Source organism: Vidua chalybeata, chromosome 10 (assembly GCF_026979565.1).
Source record: "Vidua chalybeata isolate OUT-0048 chromosome 10, bVidCha1 merged haplotype, whole genome shotgun sequence".
Classification (NCBI taxonomy): domain Eukaryota; kingdom Metazoa; phylum Chordata; class Aves; order Passeriformes; family Viduidae; genus Vidua; species Vidua chalybeata.
This window is the reverse complement of record NC_071539.1, coordinates 18,861,092-18,888,845: the sequence shown is the minus strand read 5'-3', so window position 1 is coordinate 18,888,845 and position 27,754 is coordinate 18,861,092. Positions and strand designations below refer to the sequence as shown.

Sequence of the window (27,754 nt, the reverse complement as noted above, 5' to 3'; positions counted from 1 at the left end):
TGTCGGCCGGGCGGGCGGGGCGGGAGCTCCGTGAGGCGGCGGCGTCGCGGGCGGGGAGCGCCTGTGGCGGGCACTGTCCGTGGCGGGCACTGTCCGTGGGGTTCCAGTGCTGCTCCCTGTGCTCTGGGATGGCCCTGCCTGAGCAGGGAGCTGGGACCAGATGCCCCCTGTGGTCCCTTCCAACCTGAGCCCTTCTGTTACACCCGCAGCCGCCGGGGCTGGGAAGGGGACAACCAGCAAGTGCAGAAAATGTGGGGAAAAGGGTATGAAAACAGTCCCAGTGCCCTCAGCACCCCAACCCAGCAGCATTAGTAAGGTGTGTGGTGGCCTTAGTTTTTGTTTCTTCTTACTCTTGAATTCTGGGTCATCCTCAGCTATTGAAGCAATTCCATCTCCCCAAAGAGGCCCCCAAACACTGCTCCTTGGGTGTTTCTGAAGGGAGTATCCTGGCTCACTGAGTGGCTTTCATCTTGGTTTTCCTCAAAAATTTAAGGATTAAGGGATACCTATATAACTTAGATCAAAGTTACAAGCTGCTTATGTAGCTTGAGTTATAAGATACCAATATAACCTAAATCATGACTTTTTTATATATCAGTATAACCTAATATATCTATATAATCTGATATCAATATAACCTAAATAATGACTTTTTATATATCTGTATAACCTGATACCTATATAACCTGAGTTAGCTCTTTATACCTATATAACCTGAAATCATAACTTTTTATACAATGCAATGGCTAATATATGGTTAACTAGTTGCTTAATGCTGAATAGACAAAAAAAGGAAAAAACCTCGCCAGGTGGATAGCTTTAGAGATAGAGAAGTATAGTACTTATGAAAAATTGATGAGTGCAAAGCCAGTTAGCCACAAAACAAAGAATTTAGGCTGGTTAAGACCAGACAGACCAAAGAACACTGTAAGTGCACATGCTCCAAGGACAAAGTTGAAAAATTCAGATGAGAAGATGACCCTGGGAGCCTTCATCAAAGGCCCCCAACAACCCCGGAACTGTGGAGGTGCAAGTGCAGTGCTAAAGAACTGTCTAATAACCATGAGATCATACAATGTAAATTAGTTCTGGTGTGGATGTGATGATGTTACAGTGATATAGAACTCCCCTAAAGAGATACAGAGGGGTTCAAGTCCCAGAAAAAAGAGGCTGGAATCCCTGAAAGAAATACAAAGGGGTTAGAGTCCCCAAAAGAAGTCTGATGACTTTTACTATTGGTTTTGGTGTTGGAATTTTGAGTTTGATTGTTGTATGTGTTGTTTTGTGTACTTTGTAAAAAATAGGTGTTTCTTTTCTGTGTGTGTGCTAACAACTGTTACTGCCTGCTGTGTGTCTGCCAAAAGTTCTCACTGTATGTGTTGGTGCCTTTACAGCTGTTACTGTTTGATTGTTTGCCAGAAATTTTTACACTTTGCTTTGCTAACAGTTTTAATCCATATCCCAGCCTGCTCCAACACCCTGTTTCATTCCTTCCATTTATAAGACCCCAATTCCTTGTTTTGTGTGTGGAATACTGTATTGGTTCAGTGTCCCGTGGTTGTGGGACCCTTGGGTGCGTATTGAGTGTTTTAATTGTGAAAGAAAATATGAAAGTCTGCCACACCTCCGATATCTGCTGTGTGCGCAGTGTTGTGCATGGGGGGCTGAGAGCTGACAAAAGTAAGATTTGTGTTCTTGCTATAAAGTGCAATCATGTACAATTGAGGTTACATTGAAATGAGTAATTCCAGCAGTAAGGAAATTATCAAAAAGAGCCCTTCAGAGTGTGTTTTGGCCCATTGGAGAGAGCTAGGAGCCATTTCAGGAAGTAACCTAAAGAAAAGTGATTTATTAAAATATTGCAACCGATGGTAACCCCTTTATTGATTGGACAATGGGGAAAATAGCCTGTGAATGATACTTTAAATAAAAATACAACGTTACAAAGATTTGTATGAATAAGAACTTCATGTTCATTTTCTTTAGTCTTTCTAATACTTCAAGAGCTTCTGGAAGAGTGAGTGAATGTAGACTATTCACAAAACTGTGACCACTAACTTCATGTTCTTCTCTTTACATGTTTTTTTATTTCTAGGAACTCAACACTCATAATCTGAGAAATTGTCAGAGACTATGCCATATTTTCTTTAAAGTTCACAAGGTAATGTTTTGTGTAATTGCACTTGGTGTGGGTTTTCCTGAGGATGTGTGATGTTCTCCTGTATTTCTTTCTGATGGAATAAGACTGAGTAATCGTGCACTGCACAGGGAGTGCGGTGGGAGTGAAGAAGGAATATTCCCCCTGAAAGGCACAGTTTTCCAAGGCTTAACATCTATGCTGTCTCAGGGCCAGAATCAGTACTGACAGAAATTGTCTGTGCCTGAAGAACTTTCATAGGTTGTAAATTCCAGGGGGTGAAGTGTTGGGAATGCATCCCAAACTGGAATGGCTAAAGGTAGGTGATCCTGCAGGGGCAGCTCAGATGAGACCTCGTTACAAGTACACAAAGCAAGGTAAAGCCTGAGGACTTGGCAGCAACAAAATGTGAGTGGGCTGTTACTCCAAGAGGGAAAACAGTGAGCTGCTCTCACAAGAAAGTCAGGCTAACATTAGATTTTAAATGACAACTTTTGTGCTTTGGAAAAGGAGTAGTGGGTGACTGAGGCTTCCTTTTTTTCAAATTATTTTCTGTGTTCCATGGAAGGCATTTTTAAAAGCAATTTGATTCAACATTTGTAAGTGGATGAAGTACAGCTTGTTAAACAGCCAGCAGTAATCTCCTGATATGTCTGGCTTAGAAATGAGACTTGAGCTCATGCTTATTAATGACACTGAGAAATCGAGCTGCTTCATTATTGCTAATGAAGGTGGAAAGGTTAAATTTAGGTCTAGAGTAAGCCTCTGGGAAGAAATTGCATGGGTTTCTTTAGTACATATGAGATCTGTATGAGATTTTTTTTGTGGGGGTGAGTGGATTTTGAGGTTTTTACCCCCTTTTAAATATAATTTTCCTGATATTTTATCTAGTTTGTTTCCATAAACTGTTCAAACCAAGAGAAATGGTGGTTCGGTTCTCACATAGTGTTCTTTTTCTCTCTGCTAGTATGTTCAGAGAACTTTTCAATGAAGGGAGAAGAATTTTAGACATATAAATCCCAAAATCTTAAGATTGTCCTATAAATAACTTGCCTTCTGACTTGTGTGACTCAGACTCCAGTGATAAATACCACCAGCATGAATGGTGAAATTGGGGTTTTTGTTGTCAGGACATGTTTTAGGTTGCAAATCTGGAATCATAGCAAGATATTACAAGGAATATTTTAGCTCATAAAGTGTACTGATTCTGAAAGTGAACAAAATGAGTGTGTTTGTAGTGCTCCTTTGAAATGGTAGAAGTGAAGTTGTGCAATGGTGTAAAGTACAAGACATCTACTCTATCCTAGCAAAATCTGACCACTCTGGGAGATTTAAAAAGTGCCTCAATTTTATCAATGCATTTCTACCAGTCTGTTTATTATTATATTTTAAACTCCATTTCACAATTAAGGAAGCAGAATGAGACAAGATAGATTTTTAATCAAAACCATTCCACAGCTCAGTGACAGATTTAGAAATAACCTTTTGACCAAGAAAGCCAGCAGGGAGGGTGTGATAAACAACTGTTTATACTTTGTGTAGGCCTTCTTTTGCTTGAAAATGGAGCAGCCTCTGTTCCTTGAGGACATAAAAACCTTTGTAATACACATTTGTAAACACATATTTGTAAGTCTATTGCTCAGTTGCTTGTTTGTCTAAAATCTGTAGCTTACATAATATTCAGAAAATAAAGGAGAAGAGGACAGGAAAAAAGGATAATAAGTAGGGAAAGAAGAAAAGAGGAGCAGCTGATCTTTAAAAAAGGGATGGGGATATAAGTGCCATGTAAATGAGGACTTGGAGAGTGGTATATGGGTTTTACAGGAACGTGCAGGTACTTACTACAGAGTAAAGGAGATAATTCCTCATGGTTGGCCCTCATGACAGCCACGGTCAGCAGTGACAGGCTGTCAGTTTTTACAGCTGGTTTATTCAGAGAATCAGGTGTAGGGAAAAGTGATTGAGATTATCTGCCAAATGGATGCCTTATCATATCAAGGAACACTTAGAAGATTTGTTTGGTTTAGACTGGGTAAATAAAGGCTAAGAAAAGATGATTTCTGCTGAAAAAATCTGTCAGAGCAATAAACTACGGAGACCAGACCAGTCAAATACTACATAAGCTAAAGGTCAATATTAGCAGAGTCATCAGGAGTCATGAATAAATAAATTCAGGTAGAGAAGAAAAAGTGAGAGTCTGTGATGTGATTTTCTACAGCATCTAGAGGGTAGAATGAAAGATTTCTAGTGTTGTATGCACCCTATGCTCAGTTGACTTCCAAATTGTGGCAAGATGGGTGGGTTACCTTGTCAAGGCATCCCTCTTTTGAAAGGTGTGAATCCAAGATGCAGTTCTGTTTTAGCCCATCACCATAGCAAGGGATTCTGTCTTTAGCTTATTTTGAAAGAGCTGTGTAAACAATGTCCCATGGCTCAGAGATTAATTTCCTGATGTGGAAAACTTCAAATATTTGAGAAATTTACTCACTTCTAAATGAAACAGAACTTCTACTTTTTTTTTTTTTTAATCAAAAGGCAGAAGGAAGTGGAACTCATTTAGCAAAGGTGAATGAATGTGTGACTGCATAGGTTTTGCAAATACGGAGTAAGCCAATCCAGGGAGCTTAGCAGTAGTGTGTTACTGCCTGCACCTGGCTGTTGTGTTTCTTGGAGAGGCTGGGTCTCAGTGCAGAGGAGGGATCACAGCAGCACCCCTTGCTCTCTGGGCTGTGTTGGCCTTTGGTGTTTCATGTGAACAGACTGCTTTGGACAACTGAGCAAACCCACCTATCCTAGATGTGCATGGAGGTTATGGAAGTGTTTTCAAGCCACTGGCAGTTGCCTAGGGAGTGAGTTAAATGTGGTTTAATAATTAATGTCCATCTGGAGAAGATGTTACTTCTCCAGCTTGTCTAAGCCTGGACAAGGAATTTGCTGACCCAGGTGTACATTAGAGACATAAGCTTCATTATTGCTAATGAACCAGTTAAAGAAATATTGCCAGGAGTCTTTGTTTTTTGCAAGAGATAATTCATTGGAAGTTCAGGTGTGTAGCTGCACAGTATAGTTTGTTTCCTGGATATTATGCACATGACACAAAGCTCAGTTAGAGCCTCAATTTTGAAGTATGGAAACCATAATTAGAAGGAAAACTGTTACATCAGCTACTACTACAAAGGGAAAATGCTGAGTATTATTAACAGGTTGTTTATCCTAATGGGGCAAGTATTATTTCAAATTTTATTTTCATCGTATGAAGTTTCAGTGTTTTCTGTAGGCTATGGAAATGTCTTATCATGTTCCAGATTCTTCTGACAGTCTCATTTACTTCCAGAAATGGTGGGGGACCAAAGTTTATTTGGGTTTGTTTTTTTAAAAGAGTCAGATTGTAATTGATTTTCTGCCCCTGAACAGCCTGTGGAAGTGATTCCTTTGCCTAAAAAAGGCACTTGAAGAAATGGAAAGAACCTACTTACAGTGTAAGCAATGCCAGTTTAAAAGATGTTTAACAAAACCAAAAGGAACGCTTACAAGTTGCTCTATTTTATTCAAGAATTTGTGAAGCACTTTACTTTCAAGGATCCTTACAAGGACTTACTTGACCTTTAAAACAACTTAACAAGATTTATGATGAGCAAGTAATGATTCTGGGACAGGGCATCCGGTCAAACAGGTGAAATCCCCATTTGTTCTGGAATTTATTTAGCACAAGTGGGCTCACGTAAGTTCTGGGGATACACCACAGTCCCAGATATAAAGCCCTGGTAACTCTTCATTTCTCAGTGTTGTTATTTCCTCTCCTGTGAAGCACAAGCTCACTTACTTTTTTAAGTGTTCTCTAATCAAATATAGTGAGTTATTTTTCCCTAGTTCCTTGAAAATACTCTACAAAATATTCTGTGTGTTTTTTCTAAGTTTAGACACAATGAACCTCAAGTAGTTTCATTCATAACATGCTGTATGTGCCTTAGCCTTGATGAAATTGCAGCTTGAATGACTTTGATTTTATCAGCCTTGTGGAAAGAGCAGTGGTTTTTTGTGATGTGACATGAGTGAGATTTGATGGCGGTGGCTTTGACAAACTAATTTTTCAAATTTTGACTGGATTTGGAGTTAGGTTGTTAGTCACTGTGGTGGGAACAACTATATTTAATTTTTTCCTATGACATGAAGTGATGAGGAAATTGAATTTATTATATTTTTATGATAAAACATGATGTATTTATCCCCATAAATGAAATAGAATCTCTGCATAACCCAGTGTCAGTGGTGACCTAGATTTAAAGCCCCCTATTTGTAATCATACTAGAAAATTTTCTGTCTCTTTTTGAAAAAAGTTATTTTCAATTTCCATCTCTCAAAATACAAGAATTTCTGGCTAAGAATATACTCTTTATTCTTTCTTCCAGTTATATTTGAATCTTATCTTGATTTTAGTTTGCCATGTGTGCCAAGCAGTCTATGTGTTCACAAAGCCAAGTCTGTGTGAGATTATGCAATGCACATGTGCTTCAAGTGTCTCCAAACAGAATTCAGTGTTCCTAAATCCAGCTGTGAAATACAGTACTGACTTTGTTTTCTGTGTTCTACAAGTCCTGAGTTCAAATTAGTGGAAGTTTGATTCCTTGCCTGTCACTGTATTTTATCCAGAATGGAGCACAATGTTGAAATTCTGAGATATTTGACCATATTTTCTCATGGAGTCTGAGGGGAGCTTTGCTGTGTAATTTGAGGCTTATGTCTGTCTTCTGTTAGGGCAGATGTTTTGAATAATTTTTTTTAAAAGATACTGCCAGATACTCTAAACCAAGCTCTCCTTCCTAACCACCATCTGTCACTGCAAAGGAAGGAAGGGACATCCCCACTGGAATAAAGGTGAAGTAGGAGTAGGAGCCCAGCTCCTACTGCTCATTCCCACTGTCCTTCACAGTCTTTTTATTGGTTTGTTGGTGTAATGAATAAGAATACTCAAATAATGAATACTCACATAAAGTCATCATTGTGGATGTTGAAATAATCCTCAGAAATTGATATGGACAATTCTGATACCTAAGGGAGGATGGAAGAGGGAAGCATTACAACTTCATTCAAAGAATTGTCAAGTATATGTAGACCCTGCATGTCTGGGATGGTGGTAGAGATACTGATAGAGGGCTTCTGAGATATGTTGGTAACAAAATTACAAGTTTTTATTTTAACAGTATGTAAAGGTCTCTTTGAATGGCTTTAACCTCTGGTCTTTTTTTTTTTTTTTTTTTTTTTGAAGGAACAAGCACTGAATGACAGTACTTGGGTAGTTTGCTTTCTTCTCAAAAATCTGAATTTGTAGCATTTGGAGGAAAAGTTACTTGCCATTCTGCAACAATTAATTCCAGAAAAGTAAGCTAATAGTGAGTTGGATCTAAGGTTATTATGTCTGCTGCTTCCTTCTGGTAAACATAAACTTAAATTAAGAATGTATTATTCTCAGGGTTTGACAAGTACTGAGGATTTATCACAATAAGAACACTGCCTTCCTATTGTTTACAAAAAACACTGAAACAAGGCCTCTAGGTTATAATTCAACTCTCTTACAATTATCAGGGTGGCACTATAAAGAAAGCTATTGAAGGAACCCTTATTAACAGTGTGTTCAAACCACCTTTGAAATATAGGTGGGAAAAGTAGTTCAAAATACATTGGTGAGCATTCCAAGAAAAAGGGTCCATGTTATTTACAGGGACCCTCATTCCGTATTATGCAAGAGGGTTACTGAAACCAATTGCAGTGATACATTTAAATTATTGGGGGAGTGAGGTGGGAATCCTGAGATCTGAGCATATGTTAAGTGATACAAGTGAGACTTTCAATATCACTAAACTTATATTTGCTGTGAACAGATGGGATTTTTGTTTTCTAATTCTCTGAGTTGCCTTTAGGAATTCCATCCTAGACCAAGTCCAAGATACAATTTTTTTTCCTCAGTCACTTAGTGACAGAAAAGACTGAAGGTGTGAGGATATATTGAAAATTGTTCTCTTTTGCACTTCTTGCTTGTAGTTATTAGTGATATTTTCTAACTGGAGGAACCGTAATTAAAATCAGATGGCAAATATATCCTGAAATTTTTATGCATGAGAAACTTGCCAGCACTGCCAGCTGCTGATGCCATTTCAGAAACATAGGGGTGTTTTTGCTTGTTATATCTCAATGGGTTGTTGTGGAAGTTTATTTTCAATCTCAGCCTAATTCTGGGAAAAAAATAGATAGAATACTTAGAAATATAGCTCTAACAATTTCCTCATTTTCGAAAGAAAGAAAGAATGTTACAGCTGGAGTTGGATGTTGCTCATATATTTCTAAGCAGTACTGGTATGTAATGCTGGAAAGGAGCACATACCATGATGTTAATGATATGCAATTAGGTAGCAGTCTGTAAAACCCAAAACTATTTGGTGATCAAAAGCCAGACTTATGTTCCACCAGGTCAGATAAGTGACTTCTCTCACTGTCCTGGAGGTGATGCATTGGTGTGTGTGTGTGAAGGAAATACTTCAGCTGGAATAAAACTGAGCATCCTCAAACAATGTGACATTTCCAGCTCCTCAGACTGTGTGGAACCTAATTCACACAGAATGTCATCAGTTGCACTTCACTGTTGGCTAATCTTCAACTGCAATCAATAAATCAGCCTGGGCAGGGAGAGAGTAGGTGAGTCAGACATGTACTCTGGTGTTTGCTTTTGTAGCCTTTTTGAGAGGTCAGATAATGGAGACATCAATTAAAATCAGGATAAACAGCAGGGTTCTTCCAGTGCAATAATGTTTCCCTTTCTTAAATGGGTGTGTGAATTTAGCTTTAGAGGAAGCAGCCAAATCACTGGTTGTGTTTATAAGCAATATAATTCAGACATGGCAGGTGAAAACTTCAGTGCTCAAACTTATTTCATAGAACACAGAGTGTAGATTTTGAGTGAATATGTCAATGTCCAAACCTTCTTTACAGAAAACAGTGGTTTGGTTTTTTTCAACCTCATTAATTTTCCAGTGGTTTCTTCCCAGTTATTTCAGCATGACTTCAACACTCAAAATGAAAGCTCATTGTGATGCACATATGTGTGAAGGTAATACTTCAATTTGAATAAAACTGAACAAACTTCAATGTGTCACTTCCAGGCTCTAATGGAACCTAAGTGTGCTATTTCCTAAATGTCTTTGCCAACAATGATCTTTTTTATGGTGGGTGAGACTACAATATTTATCCATTGACCTTTAATATCCTCTTTTCCTCCACTGTCTTGTAATCTAATAGTCTTGATAAATACCATGATTTTATCTCTGTTTTTGTTGAGTGTATATTTTGGCTGCCAGTCATGTTTCATAGGCCCCAAGCAATGATGTCTCCAGTAGGTAGAGGTGCCATTGCTGAGACTGTTGTTTGACAGGAAAAGAAAGTGCTGAATCAGAACATCTGTTGAGAAGTGCTTTGGCAGGGAGTTTGTCCTCAAAAGTAGGAAGTAGGTTGTTCTGACTCCAAGAGCTGGTAATTTTGGGCTTGCAAAGGAGAGAAGTGCCTCTTTATGGGGTGGTGTTCTGCTCAACAACAGATGTGTTCAGTTGGCTGTAGTTCAGAGGATTTACAGGAACCTTATTAGAAAAGTGAGCCAAAAGGCAACGCACTCCAGTAGTTGATAGTGATTTCTTACATTGCACTGGATACTGCACAGTAATTTTGCAAGAAGGCAGAGCCAGCTGTGAGATGGATGAAGCCATATATATTTCTACACCCAAGAGAGAGGTTTGTGTACAGAATTACATCAGGAATAAGGCTGAGTGAAAGATATCAAGCATTATTCACACAGAGATGTCTGGATTGGTAGATAAATTCACTTGGATTGGTTGTTTTTGTGTTGTTTCTGACTATAAAAGAGTTTTATTCCATTGAAGTATATAAAACAGTAAATAGTGAAAAAGTACTTGAAGATTATTTCATTCTGAACTCAAGAACCTTGCATGACTTGTGTTTGTGGTCTCTTTCCCAAACTTGAAATGGTCATACCACTGTCTTCCCATTTTCCCCAATGGCACAAAACAAAAAAAAACCCCCCCAAAAAAAAAAAAACAAAAAAAACCCCCAAAAACAAAAAAACAAACAAAAACCAAAAAACAAAACAAAAAAAAAAAAAAAACAAGGAAGGGGAGAGAGAGAATGTGGCAATGAGGTTTAGGTGCAGGGAGTCTAACCAGTGAACTTCTAGTTTTCCATATAGAAGGGTGAAATTACTAAATGTTATAAGAGAGAAAAAGAGTAGGACAGCTTTTGGGAGGTTCTAAATTTACAGAGAATTCAGGGTGAAGTGGGACAACTAAGATCTGACCTGACATATTGCTTATCCTCTTTTCTTGGCATTTACTTTCAGATAAAACCAGCTGGCTTCAGAAAAGTGGTTCAGTGCTAAGTGCTTCCATGACCTGGAACTGGAGATGTTGTAATTGACAGCAGTTCCCTTTCCTGTATTTATCATAATAAACAAAGTCCTTTTCCTATCAGGGATGTTTTCAACTTCTCTAGATACACTGTTTTCATCAATATCTGTGCCTGTCCCGCTTGGAGCCCTTTGGACTCTGCACTCTTCCTATTCACATGATGATCTCACATTCCTCCTGGAGACAAAAATGTGTGCTCATGCAGCTAGAGAGTGGAAACTTACTGATTGTGCAGAGCTTGGCAGCAGCTCCTGTTCCAGCCTACTGACAGGAGCAGGGACAGGCTGCATTTCTCTAAGTGCTGAGCCAGTCAAAGCCTTCTTGTCTCTGCATTGTCTCTGATGCTTCTTCTCTCCCTGTTCCTTTCTCCATTCTTATGACAAGTATGCAAAGCAAGAAAGCTGCTTTTTTTCTGTGCATAGTCAGTGTTGTAGGCAAGGTTTGGAGCAAATGCAGACCCATTGTAGCAACATTTCTGCAAGAGCCCTGCAAGTGGAAGTGCCTACAGCAAGAGCACAGATTGTTTTATGTCTGACACATCCACCTTTTAACATATTAGAGCAGAAGACTGAAAGGTTCCCTTGGAGTCCCCAAATGAATTAGCAGTGCAAACTGGCTTTCTACTGCCTGGAGCTCTGTCTATGCTTGTTTTAACCCTTTGCTAGCCACAATCCAGACTACAGAGAAAACTGCAGTAAATTAAGTTCCTTAACTGCATGAATGTATGTTTTTATTGTGGTATTAACTTAAGCTACTGCAGTGGAAGTGTGTTGCAAAAGCATCTATGTGGGGCTATATTGGAAGAGAATAGCTCAATGCATGGTATTTTTTCTCATTTTCCTTTTTGAAACATTCATACTAGCAAGCTTTAAGGAAGTGGTTCAAGCACATCTGGTGACACCAAAGCCATAAATGTGCAGATGCTTTAGGGGAAGGCTTGGTGAGTTACTCCTGAAGGTTCAGAGCAAAGGCAGCCTGTTTCTGCCCTTACTTGCACTGCTTGATGCCCTTTTCATGAACTCTTATGAAACATGCGTTTTGAATGGGTCATATTATGGGCACTTACACAGTCAGGGCTTCATATTGATTTAATGACCAGCATTAAAGGTATGTGTCCAGATTTTCATCAAAATATCCAAGACTAGCTTTGCAACTGGATTATGATAAATTTTATTTTGCAGGCATGTATTTGCATCCAGTATGCCTGAATTTCTGGTATATTAAACCTACCAGAACCAAGACTTAGTCATCTGTAATTGTATTATTAAAACTGCCAGTCTGATATTTTGAAGTTTAAGTCTAAAAGCAAATATTCTTATTATAATTTGCACAGGTTCTAAAGAATAAGGAGTTCTAAAGAGCTAAGTATGAGTTTGGCTAAGCTCTAGTGCAGTACTGAGTATAAATACACTGTCCATAGACCTCTTGTAGGTATGAATGCCAAGGGAGAGGAGGATTAGTGCTGTACCATTAGTTATGTTCAGATGTGCTTTGAAGAATGTGAAAAACTATTTTTTTAATCAGCAACACCCATAAGGCCTGGGTTCAGTGACAAGTTTCTAGGAAATATTTAAAACCCTATTAAGCACAGAGAACCAGCTTGTACTTCCAAGAAGATAGGACAGATGAGCTGATACCTTTTCCCTCCCTATCTTTCTGTTCTCCTACTTGGCTGCTGACTGTGGCCATGCTGTGGCTCATCAGCTGTTGTGCGTGGGGACCATTTGGGCTGGAAGCGAGTGTAGGACAGGTGAGTGCATGGGGACTGTCCTCACACTCACCAGTCAGTTCCTTCCTCAAGGAAGTGCATAGCAACATGAGAGCAGTCACTGCATGCTCTGCTGGACCTAAAGTTCAGCCGTGTGTTCAGAGAAAGAAGCCACCAAGCTCGGTAGGTTTTTCAGCAGGACATCGATAAAACATTGATTTGTTCCAGATTTTCCCCTTGCCCTTGCTGCTTTCCCACTCCTATGCACACAGTCATTGCCTTGAGTCACATTTGTTATTACCATCTGTGCTGCAGCACTTCTCTAAAAGGCAGTTTTCCCTGCTAGTACTTCAGCTGAGAACTCTAAAACTTTATAGACTGTAGTAATTTCTAAGTGACAGGATTGCCAGAACATGCAATGATGAAGAGGCCAGCTTGGCTAAAGTTGGGTAGGATCTGGTTAAAACCTCTATAACTCAAAGAGGAAGAGAAAAAATGTCAAGTAGTGAATGGACAGGAAGTCAGACAGCTTAAAGCTCAAGATGTTGGGTTTTTACTAGCACTGAGTATTTTCACTTTCATTGAAGTTTGGTTTTTTTTTTTCTTATTGGTAAATTACTTTTGCACTGTTTGATTTTTAAGAGAGAAAATATTTTTTTCATGGAAAGCACTGAGTGGCCTTTCAATTTTTAACACAAACAGAACTTGTTTTATGGACCAATATGAGAGATTATATTCAAAGTGTTTTCTTTAGCTGAAAATCCTGAGAACAACTAAAACTCAGAGAAAACAGAGAGCTCTTCGATGCAAAAAGTAGCTAGAGGCCTTGTTTTGGTTGACTTGTTTGATTTCAAAATCCAAGAGAGATTAATGGAGAACAGTAATGATATGGAGACAGTTGTTTGAACTTTGGATTTGCTATCACTAACAGCTGCTGATATCCTTGAAAGGAAGATCCTTGGTAGCAGTGCAAAACAAGCTCACTGCTTCCATCTGCTTTGGGAAAGCTTGGCTGAAAATATCACCGCTGTGAGAGAGGACCAGAGAGAAGGAGTGGTTCTATGGGCTGCCTGGAAAAATCACAGAGGTGAAGGGCAAAGTGTTCTCAGTCTGATATGAACAAAGTTAAGGATAAGATTGATTGGATTTGATTGCCCTGCGGTGTGGTGAGTTCCCTCAGGAGTTAGATTGCAAGTTTGTGTAAAGCTTGTATTTCACTCTGAAGTTAGATGGAAATGTTTCTCAACAGATGTATCTTAGAGCTTATCTAGGAAAAACACATAGAGATTATGGGAAAAAATAAGTTTTTTTAAAAATTGCAAAATGGGAAATCAGAAGTCCTAGTTTAAGCCAGAAATAATGTTAAGGGCTACTGTAGTCTTCCCCTCCTTTTGATATGTAGAAGGATTTGGATTTGGCCTTTATGTTCTGCCCCTGTCTGACCTGCAACAGCTCTGAAGAGAATTGTTGTGTTGACAACTCATGATAAGGCAAAGCAGAACTTGTACTGGAAAGAGTGTTTTCCAGGCAGTTATCAAATTGTAGCTTTTCATCAAAGCAAATGAATCTACAGCAATATGAATTAAATATGGTAGTTGATCCTGAACTCTTTAACTGCCAACCAGCACAAAGACACTGACAGATTCTCTTTTGCTGATGTTATTAAATCCTAATGTACTTTCCCCACCCTTCACCTGTCTGACTTGCCTTCCATCTTGCTTTTGAGTTCCTCTCTGCCAAGCTTTAAACTGTGTTTAACAACACACTTTGAGCCCAACTTCAGCTGGAAGCAGGTCCAACTTGTGGTAGAAAGGGCCTAAAACGAATTTGCTGTAGCAAAGATGTATTTGGCCAAAAGCAGACAGGCATGTGCTTTATTGGTGTTTCATGGTGCCTTTCAGCAGGGCAGAGCTGGAAACTGCAGCCTTTTTAAAAACAGTAATGCAATAATGTGTTGTATAAATTCTTTAAAAATCTTTTAATGAAAACCAGCCAGTTGTGTTGTTATCAGCAATGCTGGGGAAGGGAGTGTGAAAGCACAAAATGTTATATTGCAAGGCTCCTCAGCACTGGGGTGAGTAAAACAGAAACACCAAGACCCCTGAGATTGGTGTGTGAGGCATATATTGAACAGATAGCTACAAAAGCATTGTAACACTACCCTCTGTTTACTAAATATGCATTTTAAAAAATCAAATTACTCCTATTACAGTATTGCTACTACTACCACTACTAAGCAGATCTGATCTTGAGGGTCTAGCAAGTGTGGCCTTTGGAAAGTTGCTGCTTGTTTCTGCCAGTGGCTAAATATGTGTACAAGCCAGAGTTATTTGACAGCATATTTTAAGTCATTTGACACATAACGCACATTTAGATGCTGTAAAAACAGTAATTTCATCTATATGCTAACTTTGCTTCAGAAAAAGTCCCCTTTGAAAGGACTGCAAAACTGTGCTCTCTGAAGTCCACCTGGAGTCTGTGCAGGCTTGCTTCTGCTGACTTCACAGGGCTTTGATAGCAGAGCATATATGAAGTGGAATTTGTATATTCATAAGCATTACTCACAGAGACATTTTTTTACACAGCCCCTCTTAGTCTGAGTATTTTTTATGTAAAGATGGAGACAGTTTTTTTTAATAACCCCACAGTTAATTTCCAATATTAGTAACAAATTATATAAACCCTGTTGTGTGAGTTATAAAGAAATCTGGATCAAAGATGTCATTTATCGAACAATGGCTGCTTAGAAAGCTTTTATTCATGTGCTAACCATGCTTTTTCTGAAAATTTTGACTCAATGTAACCTTAATACCAGAATAATCAGATGCTACATAGTCTAAATATCAAATAGATTTAGCAAGGGCTGAAATGAGAGAAACTTATCTTTTAGCAAGAAAAAATGTGACCAACCTCTGACTCAAAACATGCCTTGAAGCACAAGCCTTTAAATGTATAAAAACCTGAAGCAATACTGCATGAATTGTTTGCCTTCAATCAGAGCAATGCCAGCATCTACAAGATGGTGTTACTGCAGGTTTTTAGCCAGAGATAACAAACTAAGGCAGATGCAGCTGCTTTTTGAAAACTTCCTTGGCTTAGTCTGAGATCTGCCCAACTTGCTCAGTTCTTGGACCAAGTTAAGAGCAAGGCAAGGAAAAAGAGTCATTTTGGTTGCTCAAAAATGTGCAGCTTGTGCTTTTCCCCTTCAGTCCTGTGGGGAACATGCAGAAAGGAGCAGGTTGGTGCTGCTGAAGAGTGCAGGCAGTGAATTTGCTGGTGCTGTTTGCTGACCACAACAGCAGGGAAATGTAATAGTGTAGTTGGTTCTCAGTGTTACTAAAATAGACCCAACTTCACTGATCCCCAAGGCACTCTGAAATTGCTTTGATAACATCAGTTCTGCTTTCTGGTATAATTAATTTTCACTCATACCTGGTTTTATTTATATCACAAAGCTACTTCAGGTGCAAAAATGGCTGCTGTGGTGGCATTACCTGGTCAGCAGATTGGGAAAGAAAGCAACCCTTTATAGAATGTAGGTATGGGAAGGTGTATTATTTCAGTTACATTTTTAAGAGATTATTTTTTAAACTCTAGTTCCCGCCTCTGTTCTACTAGAAATCAGAAGCTATGTTTGAGGACAGGTTCTCTTTTCACTTGCTCTGATCAGCAGGTCTCCTTCCACAATAAAGACAGTGGCATAAATGGTATGAATGAAAACAACTACCAAGATTTGGGCTTTGAAGCAAATAAGTTGTGTGTGTAAACCTGATGCTTCTTAACTTCCACTGCAAATTTCCAGCATTCCCAGGTGCTTCCCAGGTTGTCTTGTCTGTTTTATATCATAAATTTATGGAGAATGGTCAGTGAGCCACATTCTCAGCTGTGCAGATCTCTACTAACTTTGGAAGCTATGCCAAGTTCGCAGTGCTGAATTTGGCCTACTCCTATAATTCCCAGTTGTGCATATTAATTTGGGTACTGCTGAATGGGGGCTTAAAAACTGAGTCACTGAAATAAATCCAGTTAGGAGGATGGACATTCTAAAAGCAGTATATGACTGATGCCCTGGGCCCTGCAAGCTCAGGGTTATTAGGTTTCATACTTCACTTCTTGCAGCTGAGCTGTTGCCTAAGGGACAGCAGAATTTCCTCTACTGTTTATAAATTCAGTCCTGGCTGCAGAGTCTCTGGACGATTCAATTGGCAACTTCCCAGTATTTTACTTTCCTGCTTCCCTAATACAGACCCTAGAACCTTACAGATATTTTAATTTACTGCAGCCACCTCCTTTAAATCAAGAACATTAATTATTTGACCTTCAGAAGTAATCAGACCTTCTCAGACTTTTCTGTACTTTTTCCCCTAAAAGTAAAATAGAAGTGTCTTTAAGAAAGGTTATAAATTTAGCAGAACAATTCCTTTCTGTGAAGAGCACTCATCAGGCAAGGGCTCATGCCAGCTCTGTGCAAAGCCACACACTTGGGTGCAGTGTGGAAGAGAGACAGAAAATGGTAGTGCTGCAGGTACAAGGCATTGAGAAAGTCTTGGAGCTGGATCTCACTTATCAGTACAGAATCCACTGCTCTGTGGGAGAATCTTTCATTTCCAATACCCAGCTTTAAAAAGCTGAGTCAGATTTCTTCAAATAAACATGTAGAATGCATGTTCTAGAGAAAGTGAGAGCCTGTTCAAAAGCCTGTCCAAAATTAAATCAGTGGCACTCAATAAGACTTCCATGGGAGTGGCTTTCAGCTCAGCCAGTTGTATTCTTCTGTCCTTTTTCTATCTGAGTAATTAATATTAAATAGTATAATTTGTTTGAAAATAAATTAATGGGATACTGTTGGCTCAGGGAAAAAAATCCCTTTACTCCAATATTATTTCCTCCTTAGAATCCCATGTTCTTTTTAATTGATTTAAGCTAATAAGATCCAGTTTTCATGAAGCAGCCACACCAGTTTGAATCAATCACAGGCTGTCAGGCACAATCCTTGAAAATACACTACACCAGGGAAACAACATAAATAGGACAGAGAAGGGAAGGAATTAGCAAAGTTAAGGTCAATCTTATGTGGAAATACTTTCCTTTTATCAAGTAAGGTAGCCAACAATCCTCCCTGCTATGTTAAAGAACAGAGGACAATGGCACTGGTTCTAAACCAGTGTACATGATCACTGTAGCTCTGGGAATTATGCACACCTGGGAAATATTGCCACACATCTTTCTGATATGTTTACTTTCTATTATATTTACATTCTGTTAATTAATTTGTGTCTTTGGGATGCAGAGACCATATCTGCATGCTGTACTTAAGATATGGGTAAGGCAAGGATTTATACAGCAGCAAAATGGTACTTTTCAAAATGTTTTCTCTTTTTATTGACTCAGATATCAGAGTCCTAGAAAAACAGATGCTTACATAGCCTTATTTCTTCTGATTCAGATATAGGAAGCAGAAAAGCATCTAAAGATTTACTCAGATTGAATTGGGCAGCAGTTGTGCCTCATGTGTTGCAGGCTTTACATCAGTAATTGCAGGAGGAGGTGAAGCAGCAGCTGCATTTTGCTGTACTTGGAGTGACTGGTTCCTCATGGGTGCCAATGCTGAGATCCATTCTGAACTGCACTATTTCCCAGCAGGGCAGTCCATCTCATGAGGTATCTGGAAGATAATATTTTTTATTTTGGTGAAAGTATCCCGCATGAAGAGGACACCTAGGTTCATGGCTGTTCTGTGGTGTTGAAGCAGCAGCCAGCACTCCTAGTGTGAAGAACTGGACCACTAAAAGTGCAAGTCATCCCTGTCTGCACAGCCTGTGTTGATGGATCTGGGCATCAATTATCTCTCTGATCTGGGTATGAGTAATATAGTAGAAAGGAGCTTAGTACCAGCAGTTCCTGAAAAATCTGCCAGTGAATTATTAAAACCAGTGTTTAATTAAAAGATGCACTCAATCTCATGGCCAGAGAAGCTCAAAGTAGGACATGTGAATGACTGAGAGCCAGTTCAGACCAGTTTTCTCAGAACACCACTCACAGAAGCACTGGTAGGGGAATTATTCTAGCAATACTGCTTTGTAAAGAGAAAGAAATCCCATTTTTTCTTATCAATGCAGGGCCTGTTGTTTTGCAATTTCTGAAAACTCTTTGACCCTTTTGTGGGACTAACATACTTCTTATGATTAAATACATCAGATACATGCATGTTATTGTTAAACACAGCAGATATAGTTTATTTTTCCTTTACCATTACTACAGGAACCAATTTAAATGTAAAACTTTATTTAACATATTTATTTATGTTAGAATTTTTCCTTCTGTCTTTTTTTTTTCCCCCAGCACCTTGGCTCCCCAGTACTTAGGATGGAGAAAGGTAAAAGGTTGCCCTTAATGGGCAGCTCTGGATTTACTTTTACCTGTGCAAAGTCTCTGTAGAACTTCATGTGTGGGCACAGAGAAAGTAAAAGCTTAAGAGAGGAAATTCAGAGTAATGACTAAAATTTCTGTATTGGTTTTATGTTGGTTACAGAAAATGAATAAAAAGAACTATTCAAGGAGGACTCAAGCCTTAAAACTATGATAATTTTTTTTAGGTAGCACTGGAAGAAAAATTTTCAGGTGATAAGTGTTGACTTACCAATTAACACTGATTTCTCTCTACTTCTGTTATATCCTTAAGTATTAATTGGCTTATCCTCATCTGGGGGGAACTCTTTGAGGTGAAAATATAGGTGAATTCACATTTCACTTTTTGATGCTACCAAAATGCCACACATTAACACAAACAGTGGTGGAGGCAATTGTTCTCTGTAGGTGAGGACAGCCCTTCTCAGAGTGAGGTGCTGAGAGAAGGGGGAGCATCAGGTTGTCCAAATGCTCGTGGTCTGTACATGTGTGAATGTGGAGGCAGGAAAAACCCTTTCTTCATCTATCCTGGCCCTTAAGCAAATATTTAATAATGGGGGAAAAAAATCTTCTTACATCTGTGCAGATCTGATTTAGACTCTGCATTAACAGATAGGAATTGTGTGTAGAAGCTCTGTTTATTAATGGCCTATTGATATTTTGAGCATTAAGTCATTAGCAAAGAACAAAATATAGTGCACTAAAACTATTTTCCTGAAGTTGAGACAGACATGCATCCCACAGGGCATTGTTATTTATTTGCAGTTATAGAAGAATTTTATTCTAGTTTGATAACTCTAGAATAACTGAAAAATGCAGACAGAGGATCTCAGGCTAAAGAAGATACATGGCTTCCAAATACACAATTCTATTTTGTCTAAATTCTGGGGACTATAATATCTCTCTTCTTTATTTTTGTAATCCTCTTGTTTTCAGGACACTTTTTGTACTTTCAAAATTAACATCTTGAATGTATTTTTCTGTCTTTTTAAGCAGTTCTGTGAGAACATTTTGCCCTCTAGTGGTGCAGAGAAGTGAGACTGAGCTCAGCCCTTGCAAGGCCTGTCAAAAATATTAAAAGCTACCCATGGTATAACACTGAAAATTCAGCTCTACAGATCATCACCTGTTGTGAGCTATGTTTCAAGGGCCAGGAGAAATAATGAGTTTTGTAAACGTTCTAAATACAGTTAATTGTTTTATGCAATCAATTGTGAATGTTGATATATAATAATGAAAATTGTTCTAAAGTGTTCAAAGTGCTTCAGTATTCACAGTAATTTGTTTTTCTTCTTTGTTGTAAATCAAAGGGAAAGGCTAATAACAAACAGCCTTTAACTAGAAAGAAAACATGCATGATATACCTGTGCTAAAAAAAAGGCTTTAGGATGGAAAAAGAGAGGTTTAATCAAATTGTAGCCAAAAGATTTATAAATGCTTCCTTTGAGAAACCTTGCCCTGAAAGATTAATATGTTAATTTAGAGTAAATTTAATTTAATTAGTCGAGCTCAGAATTCAGCTAATTTACACTGCAATGCTTCTTACTTTATGTGGTATTTTTTAATATCTCTTCATAATCAGAGAAGCATTAGAGAAACTCCAGCATTACTGAAATGCTTTTTTTGCCACTGATGATGCTCCTGGCCTCCACAACATCCTTTGGCTTATTCCAAAATATTCTCAGGCTTGAACAAGTCCAAAGAAGGAGTTGCTCGGGCAATCCTTGCAGGAGATGATTTCCTCTAAGCTGTGAGGACACGTTGTGATATGCCAGGACAGCAGTAACCACAGGGAGGCAGGGCACGCCAGCGTTAGTGAGCAAGGACACTACAAAATGCCAAGTGTTTCTGCACTTACCATATCCTAAACCACAAAAGATTGCCCTGTTCCTAACTGATGGCACATTTTGCTTGTGCATTTAAGAAAGACACAGAAAATGGTTGTAGACAAGTGATCAGATGTGGCAAGCACATTTCTCTCGCTCTCAGGATTTTTCATAAAGGTGAACAGAGAGAAATGAAAGAGAAAACAATTTCTATTTCTGCTCCTTGTTTTTCTCTTGTGGAATGTGTTTGGAGAATTGTTTACCTGGAGTGATCACTTGGTTGGATCATGGTGGATTGTTTGGGCCTAAGGGCCACCTGTGTGTGGACCCTCGAGAGAAGGTCACGAGTTGTGAGTTAGTTAGATATGATAGTTAGAAAAAGTAGCATGTAGTTTTTAGTATCCTCCTTTATATAGTACATTATTATAGCATAATTATAATAAAGAAATCATTCAGCCTTCTGAACTGGAGTCAGACATCATCATCCTTCCTGTTGGGTTTGCCGGCATCTACAACAATCAGAGGTCTACTGAAGCAGTGAGATGCTTTATTTATTTATTTATTTATTTACTTACTTACTTACTTATACAGAGCTGAACAGTAGCTGGTGTGCAAAGGAAATGACACAGATGAAGCAATGGTGATGTGCACTGTGGTTTGGACACCACAAAAACAGTCCTATTCAATTAATCCATGCCATGACAAGCATTTAAAATTTACATGCAAGGAGAGGGAATCCCAAGGGAGTTGGGGCCTGGGAAGTGTTCCCCCCTGTGCAAGTTTTTCTTTCTTTTTTAAACTGTCTGCTCAGTATGGCTGAAGGAAACAGCAAGGTTCCCCCTCACACATCATAAAAATAACTGCTTTTAGAAAGCACAGTTTACTCTAGCTTCCCCTTAGCTAAATTAGTTATAGTTCTGGTGTTTCCAGTTTTAAATTGAACTAAGGCCAAGATCTGCAGCACATTGCCCTCATGACAGTAAATCAGGTGCCATTAAAATACAGCTTCTTCCAGAGCAGCTTCCCCCAATCTATTGGGAAATAACAACCCCATCTAACATTTTCAAGGACAGTTCTGTGCCATAGTGCAACAAGGGTTTTCACTTGCAAACAAAGCAGAATCAGACAGAATTCAGAGTGGCCTTCAACTGCTTCAGTTTTCCCTGCAATTTGCTTGTTGGGCTGAGAATATGTAAGTGTTTGGCAGAGGGATGTTGCTTTTCGGAATCAATGCTGGTGGTTGTGACAGGTCCTTCTATCTATATTAATGCCATGGATATTAATTGTTCACTTTTTTTTCCTAGGCTTGATATAGAAAAGGCTTGAGTTGTGGCATTGAGATTTTTATCTCACTAGTCAGTTAATGTTATATGTCTAAATTTATATTATTCACACTGAATGATGGGAGGGAAATAAACTGTTCATATGAAGGAATCCCAGGAAACTTCAGGCAACAGGGCATGCTGGGTTGTACAACTAGAAATTCAGTTTTGATTTACCAGAGGATTAAAGGAATGGTTCAGTTAAGTTTTGCTTATGTATTCCTTAGTGTTCAGTGTTTTTCTATAGGCACAGCAACATCTCAACCTGTCTCAGGCACAGTGGACGAGGGAGGTGTTACCTAATGATTGCTCTATAGAGTGTCACTGACCTCCAAGTCTGGGGGTGTGTTAGAATGCAGTGGTAAGGAAAGTTTCCTCAATATCTTGACTATTAGAGTACAATTCTTTAAATTGTTTGGACCCACTGCCTCAGATCTTTCTGATCTGGTAAGAAGATTTGTGGCAGAGTTCTAAGTTGAATGACCAGGATGCTAGTCTTTGTTTTAAATCAGAGAAATTTCACTTCTACATCCTTTTTCTGAAGCTGGCAATTGACTTTCATTCACAGACTTTAGCTACCTTGGAAGTAGCATGAATCCTCTTAACCAGAAAATCCTCTTAACCACGTAGAAAACCAACCCACCAAACAACAAGACCAAACTAACCAAGAACAATTTAAAATATTGCCTGAAACCTACCGTATTTGAAGATGAATATTTACTCCTGTGAAAAAAAATTCACTAGTCAGAAGCTGAAAAAACTTCTTACAAACACTGACTGGTAGATTTTTCAATATATGTTTACAATAAATATTCTTTTTAAGCCTTTTCATGTACCATTTAGTTCTAGAAGTGATTCTTCATGTTCACCTTTGCTTACTGCACTGAAGTCAAAATAGAGTTGCTAGGTGAATAAAATTTATTTTACAATGAAAGATCAGTGTATTAAGCAGAAAATACTGCTTTTCTTACCTTTCCTGGTCTGATAACTTCAAATTCCAGTAGTTGTCCATAGATTTGCCAGCTTCTAAAAGACAAGGTGTTTCCTACCTCAAGGGAGGATAAATAGTACAGAAAATGGGCAGAATTCTGGTTCTCATTTCTTTTTCTGACTTACTATCTTTGCAAATTGGTCTCACTAAGGAATGCCACCTACATTCCCCTCCTATATCCATATCCACAATGCAACAGGACATTTTTATATTTGTCCTCTAGAGCCAGTTTCCTCATAAACCCCCTGCTCCCTCTTTCATCTCATCTTAAAAAATGGTTACTTTCTCATTTTCCAGAGAAATGTTTCTCTTGGTTGAAAAACAGCAGACTGGCTTCCCCTTTTGGGTAGAGGTTGTCAGACTGAGTAATTTACATCTTCAGCAGTTTGAAGTGGTAGCACAGAAGCTGGAATGTAGGGCCATGGGAGGCTGTCTCCTGTGCTGAAGGAGACTGGGGTTAGCACAATCCAGATGTTGCCCCAGCTGAGGGAGAGGGTGCTTTGGGAAATGGGCAGACACCTTCCTCCTGGCCCCACTTTTTTCTCAGCTTATAGAGCAAGCCCCAGCTCCTCTCAGGGCATTGCTGGTAGAGGAACAGCTGTTGCTCACAGAATTGTTGAAGAGCAAAGAGATGGAGCTCCAGGAGAAGCAGTTTTCTTACTCAAGTCATTAAAAGCCTTCTGCAAACTCCAAAAAGCTTGCTGATGCCACAGCTGTTGTCTGAAAATTTATGGGCTGACTCTGCTGTTCACAGTTCTCAAGCTTATCCCAAGGTCCCAAACGAATCCTTTTCATTTTTCCTTTCCTGTTAAACCAATCCTACTGACCATTTCTGTTCCATTGGCCTTGTCTCATTGCCACCCCAAACCAGCTTTATGACAGCACTGAGGCTTTGCTGCTCAAAGGGCTTTTGGGCCAGCAAAAGAATCTGTGCTGTTCTTTAGGGAAGCTTTGAACCTGTCAGAAGCACTGTCTCCTGGAATAACCCAGCTCTGCCCAGGTGGCTATTCAGGCTGTTACACAAAGGAGAGGCCATTGGCTGATGAAGTGTGGTCTGTATGTTTCATGCAGACTTCCATGTGTGCTCCCCAGGCCATGCTCCTTGCTCAGCTTGCCATTGCTGTGCAGGAAGCCATGGTTCATGTTTTCCCTCACCAGTGCTGTAGCAGGGGTGTAGGAGTCTGTGTGACCCATCCAGCCCTGCACATTACTAGAAATTGTGTCACATTCACGGGGCCCCTGCTCTCTTCAGGAAAGAAAGGCACAGTAAACAAGGAAAGTACTTCACAGGGTTTTTTTTCTGCTTCACATTCCACCCCTCTACTCTCAGAACAGTTCTGCCCTAGAAGAACAATTTGCTCAAATTCTGAGTTCCTGTTTTCTGCTCTGTTGGCCCTCTGAGAGACTAAGACATAACACAACTGTCATTTCTGCTCGTTTCCTGCTTATAGTACTGAGACCTTTCAGGTTCAATATTCACATTTGCCTAAAGTCATTACTGCATCTGCTAAGTAGTGAATAATGAGTTTGCCAATAGAGCAGCACTTTACTCTTTTCATGAGGAAAATCTGCACTGACACTTAGCTGGGAGTCTATTTGGAATTTTTCTGGCTATTGATCTACATTCTGAAGTGCACCCCAGACCTTCTTGACCTGACCATAATTTTCAGTCCTTCATTTACAAAGAATTAAAAGATCATTTCCAGTAAACCCAAGTGTCCTCCTGGAATGTTGCCTAATTTGCTGGAAAGTAGTATAACTGCTGTTTGCAGAAAGACATTTGCACTTACAGCCTGAAACCAGAGACTTAGGGCCAAATACTGTCTTCAGTTGTGCCACAGTAATTCTAATGTAATTATTCTGCTTGTAGTGAAGCTCCTCTCTTGTCATCCTGTTCCTGTTTGGGATTTCCAGAGTATTTTTCAGGAGTAGTAACAATTTCTTCTGAAAGATCTCCAGGAAATGGTCAGAGTGACAAATCTTACATGAGTCCACAGATTGGACAGTGAAAAGATAGAAAAATCAAGTAAGTTATTACTTGGCCTATGGTAAGTGCTGTGTAGAATTTCTCAGAAACTAGAGAAATATTATTTGGCATTTCTCTAACTCTAATTTTAGCAAAGAGGCTCTTTCTTCATCCTCATTAGATTAATTCCAAGCAAGAAACTCTGTCTTCTCAGAGAAGGAAAGGAAAAAGGAGAGTTGCAGGTGTATGGTTGGGATATCAGGAAGCACTGCACCTTGGCTGAACAGAGGGTGACTTAGCACAGGTCCTTAGCTGTCTTTTCAAGGTAAATAACTTGGAGTGTGAAGGGAAACAGGGTGCCAGTGCAGAGGGCACTGACAAGCCAATGCACTCATTAGAATTCCAAGCACTCCTGTGTGCCTTCTGTCCCTTTGAGAGCAGGCCACAGATGGCTTGTGAAATGTACCTCAGCCTTTGGAATATGAATTTAGAGCTGCCAGCTGATGCCTTGCTTCCTGCTGTTGGTTGCAGAATGTGGTTGGTGGAGATCAGACAATATTACAATGTCAAATTGCCCGATATGCCTCCACCACATGCTTACTCTTTAAAAAATGCCCTCAAAAGCTCTGATGTAAAAGTATCATCACATATTCCCTGGGCTAAATCATTGCAGTTAGTGAGCATGGCTAAGAGATCAGCTTGAAGGGTTTTGTTTTCCCTGTCTGAAACACTATTTTAATTATATCTCCTGTGGCCAAGCAGCACCTTGAATACTGCCTTTAAACAAACATGTCAATTGAGGGTTTTAAACTAATGCTTGTAAGACTATTTTGGCTCACTCCCTGGCATTTAAATTTAGGGTTTGCTCTGATAATATTTCTGAGTTTTGTTCTAAATCCTTGAGAGCTTGAAAAGATCAGAAATGCATTAGCTAGGTTTAGAAATCTGGAGGACCCTAGAACCAGGTTAAATTCACATCACTGCCTATGGATGAAATACTCCATCATCTTTTAAAAAAATACAGCAAATACAGTAAAATTGGACACAGAAATTTAATCTCCCTCGTAACAGGAAGAAGAAACTGCATTGAAAGAGAAAGAAATGGGATGAGACTATAACAAGGAAAACCAAACTCTTTACACATGACATGGCGGTGGGCTAAGGGAAAGGGCTTGTTCTTAGGGAGGGAACTGTGCTGCTGGGGAAAGAACCAGAGGGGCAGAAGAGATTTCATTGTGCCTATCCATCATAGGAACCAACCTGGCCAAACCCAGTCTATTGTAGTCTAGGCAACAGCACAGGGATAGAGGTATAGCTGCCTAAAATCCTGCTCTGTAGTAGCTTACTCCAGCTTGGAATAGGAACAAAACTAGTTAGTGGCTGTCCCTGCATGGATAAAGGCATAAAGGATGAGGTGAGCTGCCAGGTGAGATTAAAATCATTTACGAGATGAAAATAATCGTGAACAGTATTGACAAAAACTGACAGAAAAATTATTTTTTTTCTTCTACAAGTGATAAAATGGGCCACACAAAGCCCCTTATTTCCTCTGTGTGCCTTGCACCAGCCCTGAACAGTCCCAGCCTGCAGAAGAAGCCTGGCTGTGCCTGGGCACCTCCCATGTGCTGATGCCAGTCTGGAAACCTTTGAGTGCCTCAGATGGAGTCCTGGCTGCTGTCTGCTTGCTTGCTAGGGAGGGCAGTTGTAACTTATCCAAAACCAATTACATTCTCTAGGTTTGGTTCAGGTTGTAAGAAATTTTTTTTAAAATTTGGGAAAACCATTCAGTTGCATAAGGGAGGAGGTGATGCCAAGACATCAGCTGCACTTCGGCATTTGGTTTTATCAATGCAACTGAGAGGCAGGCATCTAAAAATTCCAAACCAGCAAACTAGTCTTCTTTGTGCTTTTTGTGTTAGAAATTTCTGATAATTTTTAAATCTGCTGTTTTAAAGGTAGCACTGCAAATGGATCTGTGTACCAATGCCTGTGTTTTGAGTCCTGGCTGTCTAAAGCCTGTGTTCTCTACAATCACAGCCCTTGCAGTTGCTTTCTTTGTTGTTTTCTCTCCCCACAGTCCCCATCTCACCTCTGCCTTCAAAATGCCTGCAGAATGCCAATTAAAATGAACAGTACTAAAGAGGTAGGAGCCATTCCTAATAACACTGTTACAATTTTGTGGTGTGGAATCCAACAAGATTCAGCCAATAATGCTACAGCTTACACTTGCCATAGACAGCAAAGTTTAAAGCAAATGATATGGTCTAAATGGACTGAGCCACAGAAACACATTTTGTCCTTTGCTGTTTTTCTAGAAAAAATAAAATCAAGGTTGTTTTGGGATGTAAAACTAAATTGCATCTGGCAATTAGGAGAATTAGAGGAATGGTGGAGGGTCTGAAAGAAGGTCAGTTTGATGCTCACATTCTTTACTGCTTTCATTTGCTGCTGTTATGGAGATTGGAACACAGCTGTGCTTAGCACTTGTTTACCAACTCAAATCCAGCTGGGGAAATGCAGTCAGTGCTCCCAAAGAATGAGAGGTAAAGTTTCTGATGTTGATATATATTCTCTTTGCTAAGTGTTGAAGGTCTAAAATGCCACCTCTGCAAGGTATTTTCTGCTTTTCAGGTGAATTGCACTGAAGATTTCTGACATCCTTTTGAAGGCTTCCTGCAGGAAAGATGAAATTTCAAACCTGTATATTACCTGAACCTTGATCTCATCCTGTCTGCTATTGAAATATATGACCCAAAAGTGCTTCCCTATGAATTAGGCACTCATCATGCATTTTAACCTTCTTGGAGAAAATTATGCAGGTCTCTGAGTTGCCTGCATGGGTTATCTTTTATTCATTAGAATCCTAAATGTTATTGACATGCATTCTTAATTATTCCCTGCTGGAAACAGTAGTGTTCCTGAACAAGTATT

The 27,754-nt window shown here is 39.3% G+C and overlaps 1 long non-coding RNA gene across 2 annotated transcripts; it reads left to right on the top strand.

The window, feature by feature from the left end:
• Positions 1-74: 74 nt before the first annotated feature.
• Positions 75-27,754, top strand: LOC128792933 (uncharacterized). 2 transcript variants are annotated; one of them, XR_008432597.1, is made up of 5 exons: positions 75-316; positions 2,096-2,161; positions 26,901-26,966; positions 27,283-27,366; positions 27,455-27,754. It is a non-coding gene; the product is annotated as an uncharacterized LOC128792933 (long non-coding RNA). The 2 variants fall into 2 exon arrangements; XR_008432598.1 differs by lacking the exons at positions 26,901-26,966; positions 27,283-27,366; positions 27,455-27,754 and adding exons at positions 7,404-7,516; positions 10,536-10,624.